Genomic DNA, 26,825 nt, shown 5'->3' on the forward strand with positions numbered 1-26,825 from the left:
TGCTTGTTTTATTGTTATTTTAAATACACTCCACCCCTTTTAATATTGGTCTTCAAACTGAATGAATCCTTGTTTATAAGACTTTTCTGTCAGACTCAGTTTTAAAAGGCATTTAGAAATGCCTTACTTAGTTTAGGATGAAGATAAACTATTACCACTGTTAAATTTGTATTTAATTTTGTAATTCTTTACAAAATATCTTGCACTTATCTTTAATATGGGAATAGGGCAACATATGACCTTTTAATTTAGGCATGTATTGTAGTATTCATCTTCTTTTAGATGTGTTCTCTCCTTTACTTTCTTTATAAACGGACCAGTTGTGCAGTGTGTCTCAGAAAAACATTTTGACATTTACACCGGATTCCATGAAAATACAGGAAACACAGGCAACGTCATTCTGCAAGTGACATCAGAAGAAAAGGGGAGATGTAATTAGATTAGGAAACATCTAAAAAAGCAACCCATCTTTAACATGATTAGGAGAACAGACAGCATATAATAGTTTAATTGTCAGGCAGCCAGTTTATTTCCCTTCATCTGAAAATGTACCAAAGCATATTGAATGAGGAGAGCTGTATCAAAAGTGAATTGTTTTAAAAGGTATCTTAAAGCAGATTCCACAGTATCCTACATTGTAAACAATTGGACTAGTACATTTCACTGGTTAACTTATTAAAGTAAACATATTTTTGTATGCTCTACATGGCCTACATGACCTTTTTACCTGCAAGATCTGAAGTTACTGGAAAACTCAAAGTGATTTCTCAAAGTGGATTCTAGGAAATAAGATTATTTGGCCATATTCCTCCTGACCTTTTTCCTGTCCTAATAATTGGTTCTGCAATTTTCATGATAAATTTATAATGTTGATCATTCTATTTTGATAACTATCAGGTTAGATCTATATGGGCTGACATGTATTGTACAGTAGATATGTACTACACAGCTTGTTGTAATGCTTACTGTTTGGTTATCATTAACCACTGTTAAATTCTTCAACAAAAACTCACGAAAAATATTAATTTACGGCCTTTTCTTCACGCCAAAAAGAACAACTAAAAAACTAAATTAAAAGTAAACTTTGGAAATATAAAGTAATTGCCAACAAATTTGAACTAAATGGTGATAGACAAGTGACCTGCTAACCTTGCAACATACCTTTAACCATGGTAACTGTAAACACCACATATTGCCACAGCAGTAGGATCAGGGGGAAAAATGGCAAACATTTACTGGCATAAACTATGTCTTTAGTTTTTGTTGACTAAAATGTGACTAAAACTAACCATAATCAAAAGGCTAGCATGTGACTAATTTACATTTTGGTCAAAAGCCTAAGGCTAAAACTAAAACAAAAGAAGGTGCCAAAATTAACACTGCTCATGAATCATGAAAAAATAAGACGATTATGAATCTGATGACTCAGTGCTGTTACTTTAAAAACCTAGATTACATCAGCTTTATCACGTCCAGTTAGATGCCAACTATCTCTTCAGTCCCTTTGTTGCCTATTTGTCATTCAGGGAAGGAGGCCATGTAATATCACTGGAAGCCTACGCTAACCTTTTGTCTCTCAAGTTGTTTTGAATGTGTTTTTTTCAAATGGAGTCCCATGTTCTACATCTGGCCATGGACAGCCTTGAAAGGTTAGGTCCTCGGGCCATGTCTGTGTCACTGAGGCCACTGTCTCACTCTAACCTGTTTAATTTGGTGTCTGTGTGAAGCTTTGCCTATTGCGACTGCTCACCCTGTCTTTCAGCAGGGAACAAAGGGGGAGAGATCTTAACAAAGGGCCCTGATAAGATCATGTAGTAGCCACAAGCCAAAAACAAGAAGTATTCAATGTGGCGACAAGCCTAGCCTGGCATTTCGTACTGTCTTTTGTTTTGAGGACGTATCCTTGGGGTTACTTTCTTACCAGGAAGTTTCTGATGCAAGTGTGTATCTCAGTATAAATAAGAGAAAATTAAGTAAGACAGAAAGTGCATTAAGTTTGATCTATTTGCAGCGTGTGTCATTATCTGTGGTTTGTGTGTACTTACAGTATAAACTTGCCAAGTATCAAATTAGAACCAGTTATAAACGTAGTTTAAGCCTATTCCTATGAAGATTGCACTGAAAACAAAAATCACATTACCCTTGTGATTTGCTTAATGGGGTGTAATATAATATGTCCCTCTATTTTGACTCTACAAAATTCACTGACATTCAGAGGAATGTTCGCCAAAGTAAGATCAGTTCACTAATGATTTTAAACCACATCATTTTGTTCATTTCCTCTGAAACTTTGCGGAGTTTTATTACTGTTCACCTCGATGTGACAGTGTAGTTATGTGACCGTATTCATGCATACAATACATAATGTGATACTTTGCACTTTCCCCAGAAATCTTCTTTTTTTGAACAAGCATCCAACAATATGCATTGGATTTCCTCATATATCACACAGTTTATTTCACATGGATCATAAACACAAACATACAGACACAAACACAGTAGGGATTTCTGAATACCATTTATGTTGTTGTTCCCCCCTCTGAGCTTATCTAGCCTCCGGGGAGACCTCCATCCCATTCCCTCCCTCTTCCTTAAACACAGATTTCCAAACCCAGTGGGAAACCTCTAGTGGTCCCAACACACAGTCCCTGCTTACTCGCTCGCTGATGCACACTGTCCACTTCCCCAGCCACACACTAACACTACTACTCTACACATAGTACCTTTTTTGCCTCCTTTTGAATCTTATTAGTGCATGAACTTAGTTTAACTGAAAAAGACTGTCGACTTCACTCAATTAGGCCTAATAGGATTAGGTTGCTGGTATGGGCCTGGAGGTTTAAATGGGAATGGAATTTTGGCAGACACCTGCTCCATCCATTGCATTAATCTTATAAAGGCTATGGAGTATGCAGGGGCCCCAGTTATGCCTAGGGTTGGATGAATGGCTATATTAGGCGCATGGGTTTTAGCCATGATGGCATCAGTACCGGAGGAAGTGTGGCCCAGTGGTGAAAGGGGGCATCAGTGAACCAAAAGGTTGAAAGGACAGTAGGTAGCTACAACAGCCGACATGCATTGATGTTGACCAAAGCAGTAAATCTACTTTAGTACCAACAGTAAAGCCCTCAGAGCCAACAAAAGCTGATTAAACATCTTTGATTTTTAGTTTTTAGTCACTTGTAAATGTTGAAAGGTAACATAATAAGATTCAATATGGAATGCAAAATGGATTCAGACAAACGTTTCGAGTCAATACAATTGACCTGATTCAGTTGCATATTGCTGGAAAATGTGCGGAGAACCCTTTTTCATATGTGTGGATCAATTAGTGATTTTTTTCATTTGTTCTTCAACTTCACTGATTGTTTGATGAAAGCTGAAGTTGGGTGTTAGTTTAATGTCATATTCACATTATATTGTACATTACCACCGTAATTACCTGATAGCAAACAACAGGAAATGTGTAACATAACCAAACATTTTCATTAAGGCTTGAATTTCATATATTTGAGGCTAGCAATGGGAGTAACGATCTCAGAATAATGCAAATAAACGTCCATAATTGGAATTATGGGGGGCTTTCAAGCGGGAAGCTTCTGGTCAGCAAAACTGATGCGAATGCGGAACTCCCTTAAACCTGCATTCTACCGAACGGCCAGCAGGGGGCGACTCTTCTTTTTGCAAAAAGAAGTCCGGCTCCATTAGAAATAATGGTAAAATGACCCTACTTCTCAGCTGAATAATTACCTCAGTAAACACTTTCCTAATGAGTTTATGGTCTCAGTCGCTAGTTTCATGTCTTCTTTAATACAAAATGATGTTCATTTAGTAAATTATGGTCCCATTTATTTTAAAATAGACCATAAAGCAGAGTATGCTTCAGGGTGGGATTATCTATGATTGACAAGTCGTTACCACGGCGACCTGTCCATCAGCCTAGAGTGACTCGTACCCACGGCACTGTGTAAATTTAACCAGCGCCATGAAAAAGCTCATTAGAAGTTGGCTGTTCACTTTCTCTGGTGAGTGCATTTAGTTCTAAGCCTGTTGTTCGCTAGACCAAATTGTCAGCCCTGTTAAAATGACAGTTAACGTGAATTACAGATGCACCTAGCTAAGCAAGCTAGCTAGCTCCACACACGGCCGTTAGCTCCACCATCTTGTCTAAATGTGGTCACGTCCGGTGCCACTGGTTGCAAAAAATCAACATGACATCGGCCAAGCTCGAGGCTCCAAAACGGCAGTCCACAAACCAACGGGTGACATCACGATGAATATGTCCACTTCTTATATACAGTCTACGGGGGCTTTCCTGTTCTTCCCGTTCAGCTGAAATGGTGTGAATCCCAAGTAAGTTTCCATTTTCTGCCTGTGATTCATAATACAAGGACCATGGTCAAAAACACAGCCACCGGACACAAACCCATTGTGGTGATGTTCGAGGGTAAAAAAAGGTACAAATACAAAGAGATGGGGATAGAGCGGGAGTAGAGAGTAGAGGGCTTGATGAGGCCCATGCTGTTAAGATAAGAACAGTCATTGTCTCTTAATACACTGAGAACAATGTCCTTTTTCAATGTCACTGATCACTTTACTGTTTGATCTAATCCGCACAAAACCTAATCACTGGAACACTTATTCCATCCACATATGTGAGATATAAAGAAACATTTTGAAATAATTTATCTTCATATGAAGCAGTAATGCAAAAGAATGTGATTGTGCATACTGTAGATGCCAATTGATCAAAAAATTTATCTGTGGATCAAAGCGCAACTGATATTTACAGTTTCATTCATCACTATAAGCTTTCCAAAAATAGAACATTAGCCATTAAAGCTAGACAAGACACACAGAAAATGTGTAGCTTAGGCAAAAAAACCAAGTAAGGAAACCAAGAGCATAGAAGTGACATTAAAGAAGAGGTCAAGCAATTACACACTCTAGAAGCACGAATGCCAAAGGTGCTATCAGGTTTTTGATCTAAACTTGTAAAAATCAATTTGGGATCAGTCTGAGACCACACACACAGGCTATATACAGTACGAGCACTCAGTGCTCAAAATAGTTCAGACAACAATCACTAGCCCTCATTAACTGTTATGAGGGAAAGATGTAGATAAAGAAGCAGACTTTAGCCACGTTCAGACGGACAACAGCATGGTGTGATAATACATATCCACCTCATTCATTTTAATGGGGCTGCTACTTTGGCTAAGTGGGGGTGCCAATGTAGAGGGCTCTGGCAAAAAAGGCTGCACCTGGCTCAACTTTGGCAAATGCGAATCTGCATCATCTACCAAGGTGCTGCGTATGTTCCTGGTAGATTACTTTGTGAACACCATATTTATAATTTCCGCCGGGTGATTAAAGATATAATGATTGCCGCTGTTACACTTTTTTGAGTTGTAAAATCCTGTATATCATAGTACAACCCTGTCTCCGAGAAATTAAATTGTAATGTAATTATTACAAGCATGTATTGTATTTAAAAAATATGCCATAATCAAATTATATATTATATAAGTATAGATATGACTGATTGAATGGTGGGCTAATGGATGCAACATTGGTTATATGTCAAACCAAACACACACAGTTTTTTACATACAGCAGCATGCTTGTACCCAAAATGCAATGTCTTTACTTGCTCACCACCATTAGTAGCATTAAGAAAGCTTTTGTCAATGCCATGTGTATGTTTCCACATGTATTACCAGATGGTAACAAATGTCCTAGAGTGTAGTCAATCCTCTTCGTAACTAATCACCATTCTTCCCAGGGGTGTCATACCAAGTCTCATACCAACACCTCACAAAGTCTTTCCCGGAGGTCTCTCCATGTCTCTGGATGCTGTGAATAGCTATCTTGGTGGCCCTGAAACCCCCCACCGCCCCACCTTGAGGGATTATGATATGTTTTTATCCAGAAGTAGCCTGTGTTTTTGTTCTGCATGTCAATTATTGGGACAGTCCAATGACTTGATCTGTGCTGTTTTGCAAGAACAATCGGTGTAGGAGGTCAAGGGGGAGGTGAAGTGTGTGTGCATGTGTGTGTTGTTAGGATGGAGTTATGTCCAGTGTGAGACACTAAAGAATTGTACATGAAATAGCTTTTGGGGGGTGGGGGCATTCTGTCTAATCCTATTAGTGTCTTAGATAATTCTGCCATATCAGACGGGGTCAGGGGAAAGTCCTCTCTGAAAAATCTCTCCAAAAGAGAGAAATGTCATCACCTAATCATGCAAAAAATTATTATAATATATATAATAATACTATAATAATTATACATTTATTTAGTTTTGTTAAATTATTTTTAATTTCTGCTCATCTTAAATGAGATCTGTAATTACGCATTACACTAGCCTCCATACTTACACTGCATGACACCATTTATGCTAATTGGAATAGTGACAGATCACTTTTCCATACTTGGAATTTTGACTGATTTGCTTAATAACAAAAATGTCTGTTTCATCTTGTTTTTTGAGGCACAGATTATTTTGAGAGTACGCCTGTAATTGCTGATGTTTCGTGATAAGTGGAATATGAGCTTTGGAGCTCTAACTAGTTAATTCATGCTCACAGAAACACGGATGTTATAGCACTATGGTGGTTCTGAGCTATTAGTGTGTTATGAGTGAGCGTAAGATGTTTAAAAAAGAAAACAATGTTTCCTTTACATGTGTTAATGACAGTTCCATGCCAACAACTTAAAGAAGCCCTCTTCATTAGCTTTCTAACTACAATACATTACTTGCATACTATTACTATTACTTACATACTTGTGAACTGAAGAAAAACAGTAAGCTGTTTAGGGAGTGCCCTTTAGGGATATTTTTTCAGGTCACAGACAACACAGTTTAAGCCTGTGGCAGTATGCTTTGCAAATCAGAGTACTATGGAGAATGGGTCAAAAACCTGGTGTGCAGTCAGTCTGTAAAAAAAATATCCCAAAACTTTCAGCTGCATTTTAATAATAAGCATTTTATTAGACAGATCAAATTAGAAAATATACATCGATCTAACTTCTCACTATGTCTCACGATAACTACTGTGATGGTTACATGGTAAACTGGAAATGCATTGTAATTATAAGCAACGTTATACTACACCCACTTCTTCTATGTCTGAAGATTGACAGAAAAGGGTCTTATCTACACAGTAGATACAGTTAGTTAACTTAATTATTATTCCATATGTTTCATTTATTATCTCATGTATTTACAAGTTATGAAGTTAAATATAATAGAAGGGACTCTGCTATGACCACCCTGCATTTCAGGGTCACTGAATTGAAATGTAGTTGATATATCAAGATCAAGCTGAACCTTGCTAATCTGATATACCATATATGGAATTAACCTTAATTGTGTGCAGTTGCTGGTGATAGCGTTCTGTGCTTTCCACTGACATATTTAATGTTTCCTGCACATTGTTCCATCCATCTGAATCATTACACTAGACTTCTCTCTGTCTCTATCCCTCCATTCATTCATCCGTGCATCCAGTCCACCGGGCAAACCGCAGTCCAGCCAGCCCAGGCGCTCAGCCAGTCCAGATGGGTGGTCCAAACCAATCACCGCTGCTCTCCCATGTTTTGGCCTGCTAGTGTCCCTGCTGCCCTGACACCCTCCTCTTTTTCTGTGCTCTCTCCCTGTCTCACACATTCCTCTGATTTCTTCTCCTCCTTAACACAAATCCTGGCTAAGGCTTGCCTTTCCTCCTAAAATGTTTGCAATTTTTCTCCTTTTTTCTTAACTCTGTTCCCCTTAGTATCTCAGTTTCTCTCTTTCCTTTCCCACCTTTGCATTAGCAAAAGCCTTAGCTCCCCTTTCTCAGTGCTTTTTGAAAATCTTTCTTCCTGACTCACCAGTCTCTCCGTGACTGCCATTGGTACAGCAAGGATGCATAATCCAAAACTTGACCTTAGGGCTCAGGTGTAAATTACTTTTTGTGGCAAATTGCAAAATGTTTTACTAGTTGTAATTGTGCTGTAGCTGACCTTGTGGAGAGAAAGTGTTTTCAATGTGGATCAGTCATTTGATCACACTTTCAAATCTACAATCAAACATTTCACTGTGCAAAATGATGGGTCTTTGCAGTTAATGGTTCTAATGTTTTGTTGTAAGGTTGAATTGAGTGTGTTTGCAAAGACAAAAAGTTTAAAACAAACTACTACATTTGTCTTTGATTGCCACAGTGTGTGCGAGCTGGCCAGCTGAATTTGTGTGAATTTTTGCACGGCTTTATCCACCACTAAAGTTATGTGTCTGCTTCCACCGTGACTCACAGGCTCTGCCACAGATATTAGACAAATAAACCTTGAGTTGTGTGTTGAATGTTGTACATGACAGCAGTTTCAGAACACACAAGATTTGGATTTGGAACATAGTGCTGGCCTAAAACCACACTGCACAATTTAACAGTGGACTGGGAATAATGTATACCAAGCAATTTGTTTCATGAAGAATCTACTTAATATGGAACTACAGGGTTTTTTTTTGCGAACCTCCTGAAAAACTGACTTCCATATATTGAAATCCTGTGATTTTAATGACCTTATAGATGGGTTTCCAACGGCTTCACGCTTCAGTGAGATGACTATGGACAGCAGAAAACAAACCAAAATGACTGAGAGGAGATCAACATAACCCTAATGGTAGTCCTACCCCCAACTCTTAAATTGCACATATCATAAAAGTAATGGGTGGAAAATGTTTACTATCTCAAGAAGGAAACCTCCCAGTTAGCTCAGAGTGCTAAATTAGCTATTAGCTCCTGAGCCTAGGATTTAATATGGTGCAAAGTAGTGGAAGGTGATTTGTGTTTATGACTGTCTATTTAATATTGCCAAAGTTTTTTAGGCTCTTTATCTATGCTGCTGATTGATGCTTCAGCACACTCACAGTTAATCTCCTATTACCTGTAGAGTTAACTGTGTATAGTCTCAGTTAGCATTATCATTGTTACTAGCTGCTTCTGTTTCTCATTAGAATTTCATGTGCCATGTTAATTAGCTCGTGCTGACAGGCCAAGACATGCGTGTGGTTAAATATTTGTGCTCCATACAGTTTTTTTCTACCCTATTGCATGTGCATCCTGGATTATTTGTAAAAAGAAACGCATCTGTTTGATCAAATATTAACTGAATATACATTTTCAGGAAATTGTGGGCATAGTTAAATTTTCGACACTTTTAGTCTAGGAAATATCTGGTATTACTATGTCCTTTTCTAAATAGCATTATGGAAGCAATTCTGTTCTTGTTATTTTGGGAAATAATCTTTCCTCTCTTTACCTTCACCTGCATCTCTCTAACCTCTCATCCTCAGGTATTGAAGGGGGCAGCTTGTATCCTGAGGCAGTAATCACCTCACAAACACTCATACGCATTTGTGCATGCACGCAAACACACACATCCCGCACCAGAGCAACTTTAGCACATGAAAGTCCCACAACAGAAAAGAGAAACATGCTGCAACAATGCTTTGAAGTCTATCATCCATCTAATGCAGGGTTGATTTCTGTTCCTCCTCCTCTAATAGTCTGATTCATATCTCCCTTCCTAAAATTCCCTCCCATAAAGCCTAAGAGACAACTGCAGCCGATGTGGGAGTCATTTGGCTCCTTTCACAATAGCCCCAATGTATCCCAAACATCCAAAATTCAGTCTCACTTTTGCATCAAAGCAATGCAAGAAAATAGATCAGATTGTTTTTAAAATCCCAAATGAGTTCTACAATCCTTCTGCAATCTAAAAAAAGAACGCATATAGGCAAGAGCGCATGAACACACACAGTATGCGTACATTGAGAGGCATACAATAATTGCAGTAGTCAGTTATGGCTCGGTGATCTGTCAGCACATTGTGTGGGTTTTTTAGTTGCCTGGACAATGGTGCTACAATCCCCAGAGACAGAATTCCAAAGAAATGACCCCTAAAACACAAGAGTTCATTCAAATGGTTCCTGACGTGTGTGAACAACAGTAATATAGTCACAATCAGGCTAGTATGTATCAGCAGATGGCATATGGTTACACACATACTGTAAGCACACAAATGTATTGCTGCTGAAAGCACAATTGAGTAGGCTAATATCAATAAAATACTGTGTCAAGATGCTCTATGTCTGTAAATGGTAGCCTGCTAATGAGCATTTCTACACAGTAATCTTCACTGTAACAGCCCTGTTTCATTAACCTTTTATTTTTTAAAAGCAGTGCTTTTCTCAGTGGTTGGATTTCATATTTATGACAACTGAAGCATTTGACGGAGCTCTAATATTATACATGTGACAACATTTTTTAAACTGACAGCTCAGTAATTACAGTATGTACCTGTGGTGATATATAGGCTATTAGGGGAAGTGTGTGGATAAGAAAAACTCACATTAGTGGTGGATCTTTTAAACTGGAGGTGATAGTTGTTTACATTGTGGTCACAGTTCTTTTCTGGACACTATATATATGTAATATAATGTAAAGAGATTGAGAGAAACAAAGGGCAGGTAATGAAGATAAAAACAAAGCCACAAAAGATACATAGTAGGAGACCAGTTGATGTATAGAGAATAGCAGGATAGAGATACTGATCTTGATAACAGTGCAACCAGCTTACTCTACAATACTTTCTCATGTGTTATTTTTATATTTTTTATATTATTAGAAATATAAAATAATATATGAATAAAACACAGATGCAAATGTGTATATATATATATGTGTGTGTGTGTATATATATGCAAAACAATTTTGCATATCATATTATACTATATATTATAGTACAATATATAGTATATATATAATATATATATACACAGTATTATATTATACTGCATATATATTAAGTATTATTGAAAAGTGAATGAATGAAAATTAATTAATTAATGCCTTAAAGAGAAATTAGATAAATGTCACTTTTTTATGTTGATTTTTAGGCTAGAAACATGGCTCTATGGGTGGCAATGTCGGCCGGTGAATGCAGCACTTGGGTCCACACTTAAATGTCTCAATAACGGATGAATTGTTGTTTTCATGTCTCCCTCAAGATAAGCTGTAATAAGTGTTATTACAAAATGATTGCATGCTTAACCTCAGCATGTTAGTGCAGCTTCACCAAGCTGCTAGCATGTCTTAGTCTTGTTGATACATACTGGGACACAAATAATGCTTTGATTGTGATTTATACAGTGTTGACACAACATTCTGTTGTGGCTTCCTACCTTCCATGTGTTTTGGGGTTGGCACCAAACAGGGATTTGATCTCTGGTGTAGGCTCCACCATAGGTAAACTGAGAGAGCGAATGATGAACGGTGCCGCTGGGCCGAGGGGGGCAGAACTGAGGCCAGCTATGTGGATGTGGTCCAGAATCACATAGACACTGTCCTTCATCTCTCTCACTAATCACCCACTGGTTGTCTGGGCTGGAACACGGCTGAAACATTTCTGACAAACCAAAAAAAGGAAATAAGTCAGTAAATTAACCAGTTATGTAATGAAATTTCCATATTATCCTTATTAAATCATGATTGTTCAGTGAATATCTTGTTAAGGAGAGGGCAGAAGGGAGATGCACAGGTGGATGTGATTGTGTGTGTACTTGCATGCGATTATGTTCATTAGCAATTATTGCGTTCCAGCAGTTACTTTAGGCAGACTAGAGCTAATTGCAAAGGTTGCCATAGTTTGACTGGGTTGCTAATTGACAGTTTCATATAAAAAAATTAAACATTTTGTCAATGTTCAACCACTTTACAACACATTAGTCAATGGATGGACATGCTTGATTATTGGCGCGACTGCAGTAACAACAAGCAGCATGCCCCAGATCAAAGCATCATGGAGGCTGTGGCTTAACCAGAATCAGTTGATACATATAATCAAAAACCTATTTGATTTGAAAAACATTGCTGCCGACCATCCTTTTATATTAATTGTTAATATCACTAAATATGGCAAAAAAAATTTTTTCATTGTTGCACAACAGAATATATTAATCAAATCAGTAGTGTTTTGTCTCATGAATATTCTTCTTCCTTCACTTTTGTCACTGAATGGGCAAAAGAGCATCACGCACAGTGCTTTGCTTGATGCTTTTAATTAACTCCAGATATTCAGACTTTCTTAAAGTTTTATCCTACAAAAGATGCATGAAAAGGTCTAGCATTGAGCATCACTGATGCCATACAAATTAAAATATACCACTTAATTTCGTCGTTGAAGGCTGAAATAAAGGTGATGGACCACAGCTGGAATGCACTAGAGAACAAGCCCAGAAGTGGGTAAGATGGGGAGAAGTTGTCAATAGCTGGTCCCAGGGGGAACCAAGGGCCCAAGTATAAAAGTAAGTAAGTGCTTCATATCTAAATTACAATATCTGAGTGCAAATTAGATGTCACTGCCACTAAAGTACTAATGGGTAAGACATGCAAAATAGGAGACTTGTACATTTGCTACGATGCAGAACTGACTGAACACAAAGAAAAGGTAGGTGACGAAAGTACAACAGTGTGTGTGATTATAATCTCAGAGTCTAATTTCTGCCTCTCTTTTCTTCTTCTCTCTCCTTATGTGGGAGGCTAATTGGCAAGGCATATGGCTGCCTGGCTGTCCAAGCATGGTACTAACAACTGCCTTTATTCTGTCGCCAACATTGCAGAATATCTCTGCCACGGAATTTGCCAGGCAGTTCTAGGCACCGTGTAAAAATGTGTAGATGACGTGGATCGGGCATGAGAAAACAGGTTTTTGTCCACCTAGCTGCATTCCTACAAGAATGGTCATTTGGAACAACTAGTTTGCTTGTGTAGGTTTTCGCCTGAGTCTTTGTCTGTGGTTTGTGAGCTTCTCTGTTAGCCCGTGAGCAAGATATCTCTCTTAAATGACAATTACCTGGCTTAACACACTAAGAGTGTTTTATGGGTATGGCCACTCAACTAGACTTTTGTCACCCAGTTACTGCTGCTCCATTGCTAATCCATAAAGTGTGTATTTACAGTAGGTTAAATGGCTCAGGGTCAATACGTACCTGAAGAGATTATATTTGACTTTCGTACATTTGAATTTGCCAGCCCATACTGAACCACTCACTTTTAAATAATTATTTTATTACATTTACAATTCAGGAGTTTAGTTGTCTGATTGCAGTGGCTGAACATGGAATGTGATTATTGCTAAATAAATGGTTTAGCTGTAATTCTAATGCTAGCTTCCCAAATTCAATTTAAGTTTTGTAATTTTCCAGAGACATCTTGACACAGGTTTTTGTAAATAATTTAGGTTTAACCACTTACTTGACATCATTCATCATCTACGGCTTAAAAACATTGCAGTTTCCCATGGTTTACTTAAGTTAATGGTGGCAACCACAAGCATATTTACCCAAAAGCAACATTCTAGTTTGACTGTTAAACGATTAAATGCAAATCTTAAATTGAACATGTGATCATTATCTCACGTCATACACACGGTTTGTGTGTGAAAGCGTTATAAGTGAGGAATGTTAATCCACTGTTGGCAGCACTGAACAAGGCAGCTGCCTTCCAATTGTCACTCAGCCGATAAAAAGCTGAATCTCAAGTAAAAGGTTTTTGCAGAATATGAAATTGTGGCTCACAAGTTAAGTTTTTAAATCCATGTAGTCATTATTATTATTTTGTAATTTATTGGTTCAATATTAATGTGATAAATTTAAATAAAGCCCATGCCAATCAATTATAATAGAGTACTAATTACCTTGCATTAAAGTATTCTTTCTCCTTGATATCACCATTGCAAATGCAGAATGAAAAAGGAATCCATTAGAAAGACCCTTATACTCTACTATTGTCTTTACAGAACACATTTTGTATCATCCATTTGTGGATAACAGCTTTAAATCACAGCCTTTATGATCATCATTTTTTTTTTAGTAGTGTGTTTGTTTATGTTCTTTTTTCTGCTTCTACTGTATTGTTTTGTCTGTCTTTACTTCTCCATTTCCACCAAACTATGGGCTTTCTGTGATGTGTTCCTTTTATGAACACCCTCAGGCAATGGCTGCATTCTCACACTCTCACTACTAAGGACTGACATAGGTTGTTAAAGTTAATCTCATTTAACTTTGTCCAAGACTACGAAGGCATGAGGTCAAATTTTAGAAAGAATAATTAACTATTCTAGATCAAGGCCGATCCTTGCTTTAGAGTAAATCCTGACCGGGAAGCTGGCCCTGAGAGTTTTGGGTGTCCTCCCCTCCACCTTAATTAGCTTACCTCAGCTAATGTGGTTCTTTATTGATTGTCTGTTGAATGGCCATGCAACACTATAAACAGTGTGACTGTGATATCCTGAACTCGTGATACCACCACCTTATGATTCCCTGGTTGTTCAAGACATGTTATTTATATTGTTATTCATTTGAGTTAGTTTGACTTCATTTTAACCCAACAGATACTGTAACTGACAGTAGAACTAAAGGCCTCCTGCTGCTCTGAAGATTTACAGATACACAAAGCCCTGGGGCCGCTGGAAGACAACAGGCAACCGTGTGCTGACTGCCTGTACAATAAGCGCCTCAAGGAATTAATGAGCTCTCCATAAAATGAAAATGATCACACTTTGTAGGGCTCACTGTCGTGGTGCTGAGAGCTAACTAAGTTCCCTGACTGAAAGACCACTTAATATATGTTGATGACTGCTCCAACATAAAGTAAAATCCCACCAAGTTGTTGTCTTGTTGGTGGCTGTCCAGTTATGCTAGCTATCCAGAGGCTCATGCTAACACCAAACTACCAGCTTCAGCCAAACAAGCTGACTTCTCAATCACTGCAGGCCAGCGAACACAGTTGAAGTAATGGCTATGACACTGGGGACAAGCAGTACTTTCCAACAACAAAACAATACTCATGTACTTTCTAAGACACAATCTATGAGTGTAAATCTAGAGGTGAAATGATAAAACATTCCCTGGGCAAGTAAGACGGTATTTGTGCATCCCTGGGACATCTGTCCCACCTGAACAGGTGTTTTAGTAGCTGGACTAGCTACAGTAAACAAACAGCACTCGGTTCATTCCAATTATGTAGGTATGCTTATTATCTTATTATCTTGAGACTGACGTTTGTTGTTGAGAGATTGTTGTAATCTTTGTTATGTTTACTTTTGAAGACAGCAGCCCTTTTTGTTGATCCAAGAAAAATGGGTTAGACGTTGTTTTAAGTGTCCTTTAATGTCCTCTCATGAAGCCTAAAGGTTGTACTGTATTATTTGCTGTTTTATATTTTAAATTAGGAAATGTCTAATTTACTGCTCAAATACTACTGTAGTTGGATTTTTGCAGCAATAATGGCCGATGCCCTTAGTTTATCTTGTTTAACTTGTGTCATTTTTTTCAATGATTAACCGACTATTGATTGTCCAATAACAATCCTAGGAAGTTCCTTAAAATGTACACCCCTACTGTCTGTCTGTCTGCCCACTTACACAAATCCTCACCCACCCACATGGAAACAGGAAGTTTGGAGTATCATTGCTACGGATTTTGTGAGTGTCTGTGTCTGTGTCACAGATGAGAACACACATACACACACACACATACTGATGTCTGCCTCATTAAAACCTCTCCCATAGATGTACTACTTTGTACAGCTCTCCACTCATCATCACCTCCAATCCGCTCAACCCTTGCCTCCCTTTGAGCGCCACTATTTATTTTCATCAAGGCCATTCTCTCTCCCGTCCTTTTCCGCTATCTCTCTCGCTCTCCCTCTCATCCACAGTGGGCTTTGTTGCTGGGCTGTCATGTATTGAAGCAGCTATTTATTTGCTTTTTTTTCACAGCTAATTCTCTGTTATTGTCCCTCCTGGCGTCCCGTTGCGTCGGGAACTAGGCCGCCGCGAGAGTTTTGTTCCCTGTGCCCAAGACATGAGTCAGCGAGCCAAGATAATGATGAAGAGCTCAGACACACAGGAGATACACCCTCTATCAATGATCACACCAGCAAAGTCTTCTTAACATACACCGCTCACACAATGTCATTGTTACAGAGTGTATCCAGTTTGTGTGAAGAGCTGAGGTCACCATTTGGGGTTGTGTTTTAAACCTGTGTGGTTTAGCTGTTCCTCGACTAATTGCTCTGATTCCAGTCACTAAGGGTAGTAGGTTTTTCACCTTACTTGTTAAAGAAGCCATGAAAAATTTATTTTATATTTAAATATGTCACTTTAATTTGTTTCATCATTAATGTAAAGAAGCCCAAGGATAGACAAATAGGTTAAACACATGAGATAGTCTGAGTCACAGTCAAAACCAAAGGGGTCGGTGAAAACACCTGCATGTGGATATACTTTAATTATACTTATAAGACACACTAATAGCAATGGAAAAAATCTTACTGATGTGTCATACACTGTTGATGAATGTTTACTGTCTGTTTTTCAACCTTTTGAGGTGTATTAATGTGTTACAAATCAGGTTTCCAATAATAGTTTGTCCTTGAAGTTGTCCCAAAGCTCTTTAAGTCCTCATGCTGCTGTTTGACAGCATGCCGAGTAAGAATAATAAAGATATTTGTAGCCTTTAAAAGCCAATATTATTTTATTTAACACATATAAATTTAACATAAACAAATAACATAAATACACATATTTGAGTTGGGTTGCTGAAACGTTGTTATTGATATCTAATGTAAATGCTCAAAAGTCATAATCTTTAGCATTTTATAGTCTGCTGCTTGCTATCTATTGAATATCCACACAGTCTGCTGGTGCAATCAAGTATGAAATTGCATTCCACAGAATAACTTATTGCTTTTATATGACATTTATGACAGCTTTTTTACAACAGATATTATGTGTTAATAATAAAATATTTGGTTTTAATTCAGTCATTTTCCTTAAGCAATTAACATCTTTGCATGCTCTAATACATTTGAAATTTGACTGTCCCCATGTGAAGGTATAAATCTGCATGATCATATACTGAAGTTATAAGTTCTCATGAAACACCTTGCACTTACACCTGTCAAATAAATGTGCTGACTGCTAAAATTGCTAGCATGCCCAAGGGTGATGTATTGTAGTCTTTCTGTCCTATTGAACTGTGGGAAAGCGGTCTTTAACTAAACTTAATTAAATGTTGTTAGGCAGAGCACAGGGGAGGTTTAATATGCTTATAAACAATGGCATTATGCTTAAACAGTGTGAGAAACACAGGCAACATGTGCATTGTTAAATACAACTGGATTATATTCAATATATGGGTCTACTTAACAAGTCAATCAGATCCATTTTGTGACTTCAAAGAGTGGTTTCAGGAAGGAGCTGCAGACCGTGGATGAACATTCACTTTCACTTTTCATCGGTCAAGGGTGTGCGCTACCGCTGAGAGGAGGTTACCACAGTCTCACTTTGAAGTCAGCCCCCAGAGCAGACAATGTTTACATTCTTCCAGCACATTACTCCCTCCAGCCCGCCGCTTCTTACAGACTACTCTCCATTGCACCATACAAATAGGCACTTAACCTTATAATACTGATAGAGCTAATAAAGTTTTTAAAGATTATTATTATTATTATTATTATTATTATTATTATTAAAAGCCCAAATAGTTCATTTTCAGGGACAGGAAAAAGGAAAAATACAGTCATGGACAGTTTTTGGAAATCAAATCCAAGTTGTCAGTTCCACATGAACCACAAGATGGTGCTGTATGCACCCATTCAACTTCTTTAAAAAAAGACATTGTTCATAGTTGTATTTCCCTCTTGAAACTGCAACTTGTGCCTCCTCAAACTGTGATTAAGTCCTAAAACATTTGAGAAGGCGTGTGTGTCATAAACTGCTAATGAGAATTACCGACAAGCTGTGACTCACACAAGTATGACCATATCACTTGCAGAACCCATGTACCCTGTGCATAAATCTTAATGTCAAAACAACACTGCACACTTCCACTATGCTGCGCACTACTCCATGTGTGCACTCCATCCTCTGAACATACACCAGCTATGTGGCACTGCACACATCTCTGCTATTGCACACTAAACAGTTACGCACCACTGACAGAAATTATTTTGCCTGTCTTTGATATAAAAAGCATACAAAGCACTGAAATATTTGATTGAAGTTTTAATAATTTTAAAGTCCTTTAATTTTATTTATCTAATACTTTTACTTTCTATGATTATTTACACTTTGTTCAACATTCTTTAAGAAAAATTACTACTTAGTCATCTTGGTTGTGACTCATCATCACACGAGGTCTTTTCACACGTCCACCCTCTTTGCCATATAGCTCATTCTGTCCACACGGTTTTCCCCCTCCCCAGCCCCAAATTGGCACACACAAACAACTCTGAAAACAACATTCCCGTGATGCAAGATTAGAGAAGTTCACAGGGTTTTAATATATTCTTAATATTATCAGCTGACTAAAAATGAGGAAGTGGCTCCATGAGGAACTTTAAAGATTTTCCCGCTGTGTCATTCTGATCTTTCAAAGCTGCACCCAAACAAACACACAACATGCCCACATGAGCAGCATGGGAATCTTTTACAAAGGCAATTTCATGAGGTAATATTTGTATTATGAGAGAAGCAAATTCAATTCTATTCTAGTCTTGAGTTTTTTAAAACCCATTTGATAACAATGCATACAGATGTTTAGTGTAATTATATGGCATCGATTGTGAAAACTATTTGAAAAAATATCATGTTGGAAAAGAACAATTATGCACTTACAATAATTAAAAACATTGCTTTCAGATGCTGGAATTTAACAAAGTATAGTTACTCAAGCATTGTCCTTACATAATGAAACTTTCTAATCTTACTATTGCTACATTTCACAAGGAAATATTGTACTTTTTACTTCACTAGAATTGTGTGACAGCTTCAGTGACTGGTTGCTTTATAAATTAAGATTTTGGAACATAAAACACATGGAAATGTGCCGCTGAAATTGATTGGTCAATAATCAGAAATTGTCAGAAAATGAATTGGCAATTGTTTTGATTTTTTTTCATGCAAAAACATGTCAAACATAACGCAACTGATGACAGATATATCATATTGTTATTTATACATAACTATAACCAGACACAGGTTATGATGTTATATATTCACTGCGAAATCACATAGAATAGTTTGTCTGGGTTTACATACAACCTTAATTTGCAAGATATAAAGATGAGCATGCAAGTTCTCTCCGACTTCTCTCACACCAGTGGTTAGTCCTAATGAACAATGATTTATATCTTTATAAAATGCTGCACTTAATAGTTTGCTAGTCCTTATCTGCCCAAATTTTATATTCTTAAATGTGGAATTACACCTTCATAGCTATGAACAAGAAACATTTGTATTTAAGACAAAAAATGTGTTCTTTATATCCAGTAACGGTCCAGACTGCTGCTAACGAACTTCCTGTTTAACCGGATGTTGCTTGTGGAGATGCAAAGGTGAAGGACTTCTTTTCCTGTCACCAAGGCTGCGTTTCTAAACTACACAGTACTACACACCTCCAATTGCAGGATAAAATTATTTGCACTTTAGTGTATTTGGAAAAGAATTGAATTTCAAAATTCTCAATTACCTGTTGTTTGGTGGCTATGGAAGACAGGTCCTGTCGGTATTGTCGGCTTATCTGCTTCAAAGTCCAACAAATGATCAATTATCTTAACTTGCTTGGTGATCTGCCTCTTATTGATGTTTAATCATTCCTGGAAGCATGGACTAGTGAAAGGGCCCCATATTTAAACCAAGTCTTGTTTCCTCTTTTCTAGCTCCCTGGAGCGGGGTGCAAAGGGAAGCTTTTACGTCAACCATCCCTATATCCGAGTCACAAATGATCACAGATTCTGGTAAGCCATTGTGTTATATAATCACAGTTACAAATAAATTAATCAAGTAGAGTTAACCTTAAACAAGTTACCAAAAACTACATGAAATACAATGTGTGTATAGGTGTATTGTAACTTTGTTCTGATGGTACTTACCTGGTAAATTGTAACAGATAATAATGCAGCAGGCACACTCTGATATTGTTGTCAAGGTCGATACTAAAAAGAAAGGCTTGACTTTCAAGTGTCAACTGAATGCTGTTAATTCCATATTCTTGAGACAGTTTGTCCATAACTGATCTGTGCTGCTTCACTTGTAAGAACAAAACACAGAAGTGTTTTTGGTCAGCTTTATGGAACGGTGACATTTCATAGCAGAGGAAAGGGGCTCCGATATTGCATTCACGGTCACACTGTAATCTGCATAATGACAACGATGAACAGCCCATCAGGGACGTTTTGAGAGAAAAGGCCTCCGAATTCCCCTTCAGATGCATGTTGATTGTGTTTATTCATGGCAGTTAGGTTGATGAGGGAGCAATAAGAAGGAGGTTGGATGGACACTTGTTATGTGTTACCGTTAAAATAGCAGACATCTCTTGACGAAGAACAAACAGCAAAGGCAGACTGAAATCAAGGCGTCTGTGAAAGCTCTCAGGAATGCAAATTCAAAAGCACTTCATTACTTGCTTTTTCCCTGCAATCTTGTGTCTGAGAGACTGAACTAAGTGGTTAATCAAGCCAAAAACTAAACCAATGTCTGAGAGGCCAGAAAGGAGACACCTATGCTCACAGACGAGGCCAAGACTGTGTGTGTCCACAAGTGCATGTGAAAATACAAAATGGTGTGTGTGTTTAGGATCCATACCAGATAAGAAATATCTAGATAGCTAAAAGATAACTTCCCACATACTGTTGACTATTATGAAAAACTCTTGTATTCTGAATCCTAAGCTAGTTACAAGAGTTGCTTTCTATTTAGCCCTCATTAGTGTTAATAGTTCACACTTTGGCACAGCAGTGCTTTGAGCTTAATGTTAGCATTCTAAAACACTCACAACAATGCTAACAATCTGATGTTTAGCAGATGCTGAACATCTTACGTTGGAAAATGTTCACAATTTACAGCTGAGGATAAAAAACATTTTGCAAGTATTTAGTCATAAACCAAAGTATTGGACAAATTAAAACATTGACCAGATGATGGTGCCAGGTGAATGGTGAAAGGATTAACTAAATTCATTCTCAGGAGAACATGAATGTCGGTACCAAAATTAATAGGAAAAGGTGCTAGGGGAAAAGTCATAAGGATTCATCCTCTGGGAAAAAAAATTCATGGCAATCCATTAACACTCTGGAGTGGCAGACCCAACAACCGACCAACTAACTATTGCCATGGTGGCTAGAAATTTACCTTAAATTTACATAATATTAGTGGCATCTGCCAGAACCCATTTTGTGTAAAGCCAACATTCTCAACTTGTGCAAGGTCAAAAGTAAGGTCAGTGAATTTTAAATTCAAATTATATCTGTTGTCTGTTTTTTATAAATACTTGGATTTAGGAGCACTATGACAGCTGAAATGAGACAGACTTTTCTGCATTTCTAATTTCAACGTTGTACTCATCAGAAAAACTAAATGTACCCAATATCTGAAATTCTCTGTGGTTATGTACATTCTGTCTGTCACATGCAGTTCAAGACAACAGACAAACCAAAACCAATACTTAATTCAGCTGCAAGAGGAATTTAAAGAATATAAAGCTTAATTTTATACAGCTGTCCTCTACTCTATATTTTGAAATATTATGCAATGAAAAAAACATAATATTTTATTGTAAGACTGGAATATGATCCAAAGCCTTAAAAACACAGGAAATTAGCAAAAACATGCTGATGGGTTAAGTTAGCAAAGAGATTCTTTCATACAAACATTCCGTAACATTAAGTCAATAAGTTGCCTGAACTATTCTGGTAGAGACAGCAACTTCTCTTGGTCACATAATCAAGGCTTTAACACGATTTTAAAGCTATGTGACCATTCACACACCAACACAAATGGCACTGAAGTCCTCGGTTGTCTGAAATTAGATGGGTTTCATGTCAGAGCACGCTGGTGTTGTGCATGCTTGTGGCGGTGATGCTCTTCCTCACACAATAAGCCAGTACGATTCTTTAGCAGTAATATTGCATTGTCTAACTTTTGAGGTTGTACAAGGTTGTCTATGTTAACAAGGCATAAGAATGCGTATGTGTGTTCCACTTTGTCTTCTTGGTCATATGTTTTCTGACATCTTTTGTAATTTCAGCTATAAATAGAATCATGTAAGGGCTGCAACCAAGCATTAATTTAATTCACAATTAATTTTTTGGTCCATAGAATGTTACATAATAGTAAATCAAGCGCAGCAAATCTCAAAAACAGAAACAAATATTCAATTTACTATGATAGAAGAAAGAGGAAACCAACTAGTATTTACATTTTGTCATAGTTGCTTGAAAAGATTATGTAAACTGTTGATCGAATATCAAAATTGTTGCCACTTAATTTTCTGACAGTAAACTAATCAACTAAATGAATAATTCTTTCAGCTCTACATAAATAAAACCTACTACTGTCTATCCAGGTGTTAATGGGATTATTGAGAAAAAAAAAGACAAAAGTTTCTATCATGTCTGCCTTGTATCCAAGAACATGTAATGCACTTGACGAATGACCATGAGTTACTTATGACGTAGGGATTTCTCTCCGTGATGTTGTTGTTCAACGGGCAGAAATGTGCGGAATGTGAGTGTGTGAGTGAACTCAGCAGGAGCTGACACTCAACATTAGATTTAAGGGTGGGGATTATGACCCAGGGCACTCTGGCAGAAACAGAGAAAAAGACAGCAAAGCCAAGGCCAATGGGAGAGACGAGGTGTAGAGAAAAGAAACAGGGGGAATAGAGCAAAGGCCATGAAACGAAATGAGGTTTTTGATCTCCCTAAGACAGGTCAGGTCTTACCGGTGGAGTGTCTGATCTGATGTAGAACCTCTGAAAGAATGGACTCCACCAGTTGCACTGGGCATTTGTTATGGCTGCACATAATGGAATGAAAAAGGAGAATGTAGATCATTGTGATCTATATATTTATTTGTCACACCACCATCCTTTCTCTGTCCATCCCAGCAGTCTATGTATATGTCCCACTTTTCTCTTCAAATTCTTGGAGCAACACACTCTGAAATCTCCCCTAAGTCTACACTCTTTGTCCAAAAGTTTTGGTGAGAGGCACTTTCTACTCTGGGCCTGTGTTGTATCTTCAAATGCCAGGTCGTTTCTCTTTTCCTTTTTCTAATTGATGCACTCGGCACAGTGAAAAGGTATCCGCCTGAAGACGCCAAATAAGAGCCTCTGAAATTAAAACTTTCCCCCCTCTTTTAGATGGCAATTGTATGTGGCTGTGTCTTCATCTGGTTTACCTGTGGTTCTTTGATCATGACAGCATGCGACGGCGTTTGATTCCTGGGGTACTTTGACAGTTTGCAGGCTGGCAAAAGGCCCTACAGTGTATGAAGTTAGATCAGAGGAGACAGGGCCTGAAAAGCAGGTGTCCAGCTGGGAGAAGATCAGAAGAGACACAAACTTTAGCGAGAGCCATTGTGAGGTACACAGTGGCTGCTGGCTCCCGTAACTTTTTCCCTTTGTATGTTTTTTATACCACTCTCTTATCTTCTGCTCAGAGTGTTGAATGGCTCAGTTAAAGGTCCGTTAGGTTTTATCTGATTCTGACAAAAAAAGACACCTTGTATTTGTTCCCTCTTTCAGCTGTCTCTTGGGGTTTAAGGCCGGCTTGTGTGTGCGCAGTCACAATGGCGCACATCTCCTTACAGTGTAAGCATAATGCCATGAGGAAAAAGTCAAAACAATAAAGACAAATTAATAAGAACATTACCTCTTACATTACATGCTGCATGCTAGACAATGGACACACCCAAGGCTTGTTCCAAGAGCATTTTCCTTCTGTGGATAAAGTTAAATTAAAGATCAGATGTGTGCATGAGGTTTTTGAGAGTTTTACATTAAATGAAAAGTGCTGATCAATCATTTCAGTCTCTGTAATTACTGGCTATATTAGGTAATTGTATGACATTTTATGCGATTATTTTACTGTGGAGCCTCAGTCAGATGATTTGAGCAGACTCACGTTTGGTAAGTGTGATAACGGTGCCCTCTAGTGGTTCAGACAGAATCAACAAAAACCTTTCCTTTTTTATGCAAAAGGCAGATGTTATTTTGTGGTTCCCAGCTGTGGATTGTCTGGGAACTATTTTGGGTCCCTTGAAAGTCTAGGGGTCCCCCAGCGAATAAATGCCACTTATAAGATAGAAAACAGAATTCAAGATAAGATCATGCATACAGCAGGTGTGCAATACATTTCACATTTTGATTATTACTATTTTATGTGCGACTTATTTGAAATCCATTCGAGCTAGAAAATACCTGGTGACGGCCACTTTTCTTCCCATACTAGATTATGGTGATCTGATATATATGAATGCGTCTGCCCAATGCCTATAGAAATTGGATGTTGTGTATGATTGAGCATTGCGTTTTTTCACTGGCTGTAATTATAGGACAAATCATTGTACCATTTACTATAAAGCTAAATGACCCTCTCTCAATGCAAGAAGGTATACTGGCTATGTTTTATCTATAAGGCACTTCTTGGACTAGCTCCTACCTATTTGAGTATCTTTTTAACAAGTAGTCATGGCCATTATGGATTACGTTCAAAGGACGCCCTACACTTGTTGGTCCCCCGTGTCCGAACAGAATTAGGTAAAAAAGCCTTCATGTTTGCTGCACCTTCTGCTTGGAACCTTCTTCAGAACTCATAAGAAACTGACTGCCTTTATTTCTTATAGACAGTTTGTTTCAACTCTGAAGAATATGGAGTGGGTGAATATTGGTCATTGTCGCAGTTTATAAAGTTGTATTCTGCCTTATTCAACACAGGGGCTTGTGTTATTTATGTATGTATGATTGATGTCTTTTATATGTTGGAAACTTGTCCTTTATGTTCCTTTATGCTGCGTCTGCGTCTCTTGCAAAAGAGAATTTAATCTTTCCAACATGTTGCCCACCCATGTGCATTCGTTCTGCTATTTACATAATAGTATTGCACTTTTTCATGCACAAGTTCTGTGCTTGTGGTGCTTTACATTGTGGATTAAGATTTCACACACAAAACATGAATAGTAAATAAAATAGTATCGATTAAGCCAGCAGTAAGACTTAGCCTAAATTTTAGCATAATTAACTGTAATACCTGCATTTACTTTCGTACAATTTTGAATGCAAGACTTGTATATTGTATTTTTACTAAAAGATCTGATACTTTAACAGAATGAGGTGGATTGTAAGAGTTGGAAAAGAGTAGCACAGAAATGAGAAGTTTGTGTTTATTTGTCAAACTGACAAAACGGTGGATATCAGATATCGGATTGTGCAAAAACTGATCTGTGGCTGGACTGAGGATGGCAGGGAATGGTGAGTGTGAGGGTGGGAATGAGCATATGGATTTAAATGCCTGGAGTGAAGTACAGAAAAATAAACGAGTTGGAAAACACAGTAGTGCAGATGGTAGTAGTTGGGAGTAGGGTTGTGAGAATTAACTTATTTTGTGGTTCAAGGAAGAAAATTATATAAAGAAATTTGGTCCTGTGGCATTGACTCATGGGTTGAAGGAGAAAATTGGCAATATTTTGATGGTCAGAGTGTGGAAGATGGCGGTTTGTTAATCAAGTGTAAGATGAGAAGCAGAGAGAGAAAGCGATGAAGTTGACTAGTGTGCAAGTATTAGCTTTATTGGCATGAATGTATAGCAACAATATTGCCAAAGCTACATATAAATTACATAAGGACAATTAATTTCATACATTTCATTAAATAAGGAAATAAAACAGTAAAAATTGTGTTTGTGTGTGTTAATAAAAAATAAAATAATATTCTATTTTATAAAGCCAAGGACACAGCTGATGTGCCCTTTTTGAAAGGCCTTGTATATGGTATATTCAGCTTTTTCCTAATATGTGTGTTTTCTAGAAAAATATTTATAAAAATGAATATCAAATCGAAAGTGTACTCAACTTTAATATGAAGGGGTGCATCTCATTTACCCAGTGTCGTACTACAAGTCAGCATTGGTTTGGAGTCCCTGGGGAAAAAAACATGTTTCCATAGAAATATTAATAAATATTAATATAAAATAAAATATGCACTCAAATCTAATATGAAGTATTTGCGCAGTATTGTAATTCAATTCGGCATTGCTTTGGAGTCCCTTAATCACATGACACAGAATCTATTGAAATAAATGATGATTTTTCCATAACACATTAATAACACTAGTCATTCATTGATGGTTCTCTAAGCCAACCCCCGGTGGTTAAGAGTGAGCCCTCGGAGGTGAGCTAATCGCCCTGATACTGCCAACACGGGGGAAACTGAGTTCTGAGTGAATGTCTGTCGAATATCTTAAAACTAACTTCACGCAGTGGAGCACTCATGGCTTTGGCCAAGCAAGAGGCAAAGAAGTGACAAGAGCAGCTGAACAATCATAGGTTGTAGCTACTCTGATGATGAAAACTTATATAGCCAAAACTTTTGGTTAATTTTCAATAATGAGTACTGGCACCACAAGTGTGTGGCTTCTCTGCTTGTTTTGTCAACAAGAGAAGGAGCATTATAAGCTTCGTATAGGTCGTTCTTATGGCAGAAAGGAAGGACCTGAATCTGTGGAGACCAGCCATTATTAAACATCTGTACTCGACTGCAGCTTCCACTCCAGTTGAGATGTGATGGTGAACCACGTTCAGAACATCTATGAACACAGCATACTGGAACCAGTTATGACATACATCACAGGTAATTCTTGAAAGTAAAAATTCTGTTTTTAAAAACAGTTTCAGCCATTTTGAAAAGGTAGGCGTAAAAACACTAGAACAAGATGTTA

The 26,825-nt window shown here is 37.7% G+C and overlaps 1 protein-coding gene across 1 annotated transcript in view; it reads left to right on the top strand.

The window, feature by feature from the left end:
• LOC123984595 (aldo-keto reductase family 1 member B1-like) overlaps positions 1-26,825 on the top strand; it is a 62,225-nt gene that overhangs the window by 25,546 nt on the left and 9,854 nt on the right. The window contains exon 2 of the mRNA XM_046071554.1: positions 19,770-19,847. The gene's annotated coding sequence lies outside the window, so the exon portion shown is untranslated. The remainder of the gene's footprint in view (positions 1-19,769; positions 19,848-26,825) is intronic.

Source organism: Micropterus dolomieu, linkage group LG16, assembly GCF_021292245.1.
Source record: "Micropterus dolomieu isolate WLL.071019.BEF.003 ecotype Adirondacks linkage group LG16, ASM2129224v1, whole genome shotgun sequence".
Lineage (NCBI taxonomy): Eukaryota > Metazoa > Chordata > Actinopteri > Centrarchiformes > Centrarchidae > Micropterus > Micropterus dolomieu.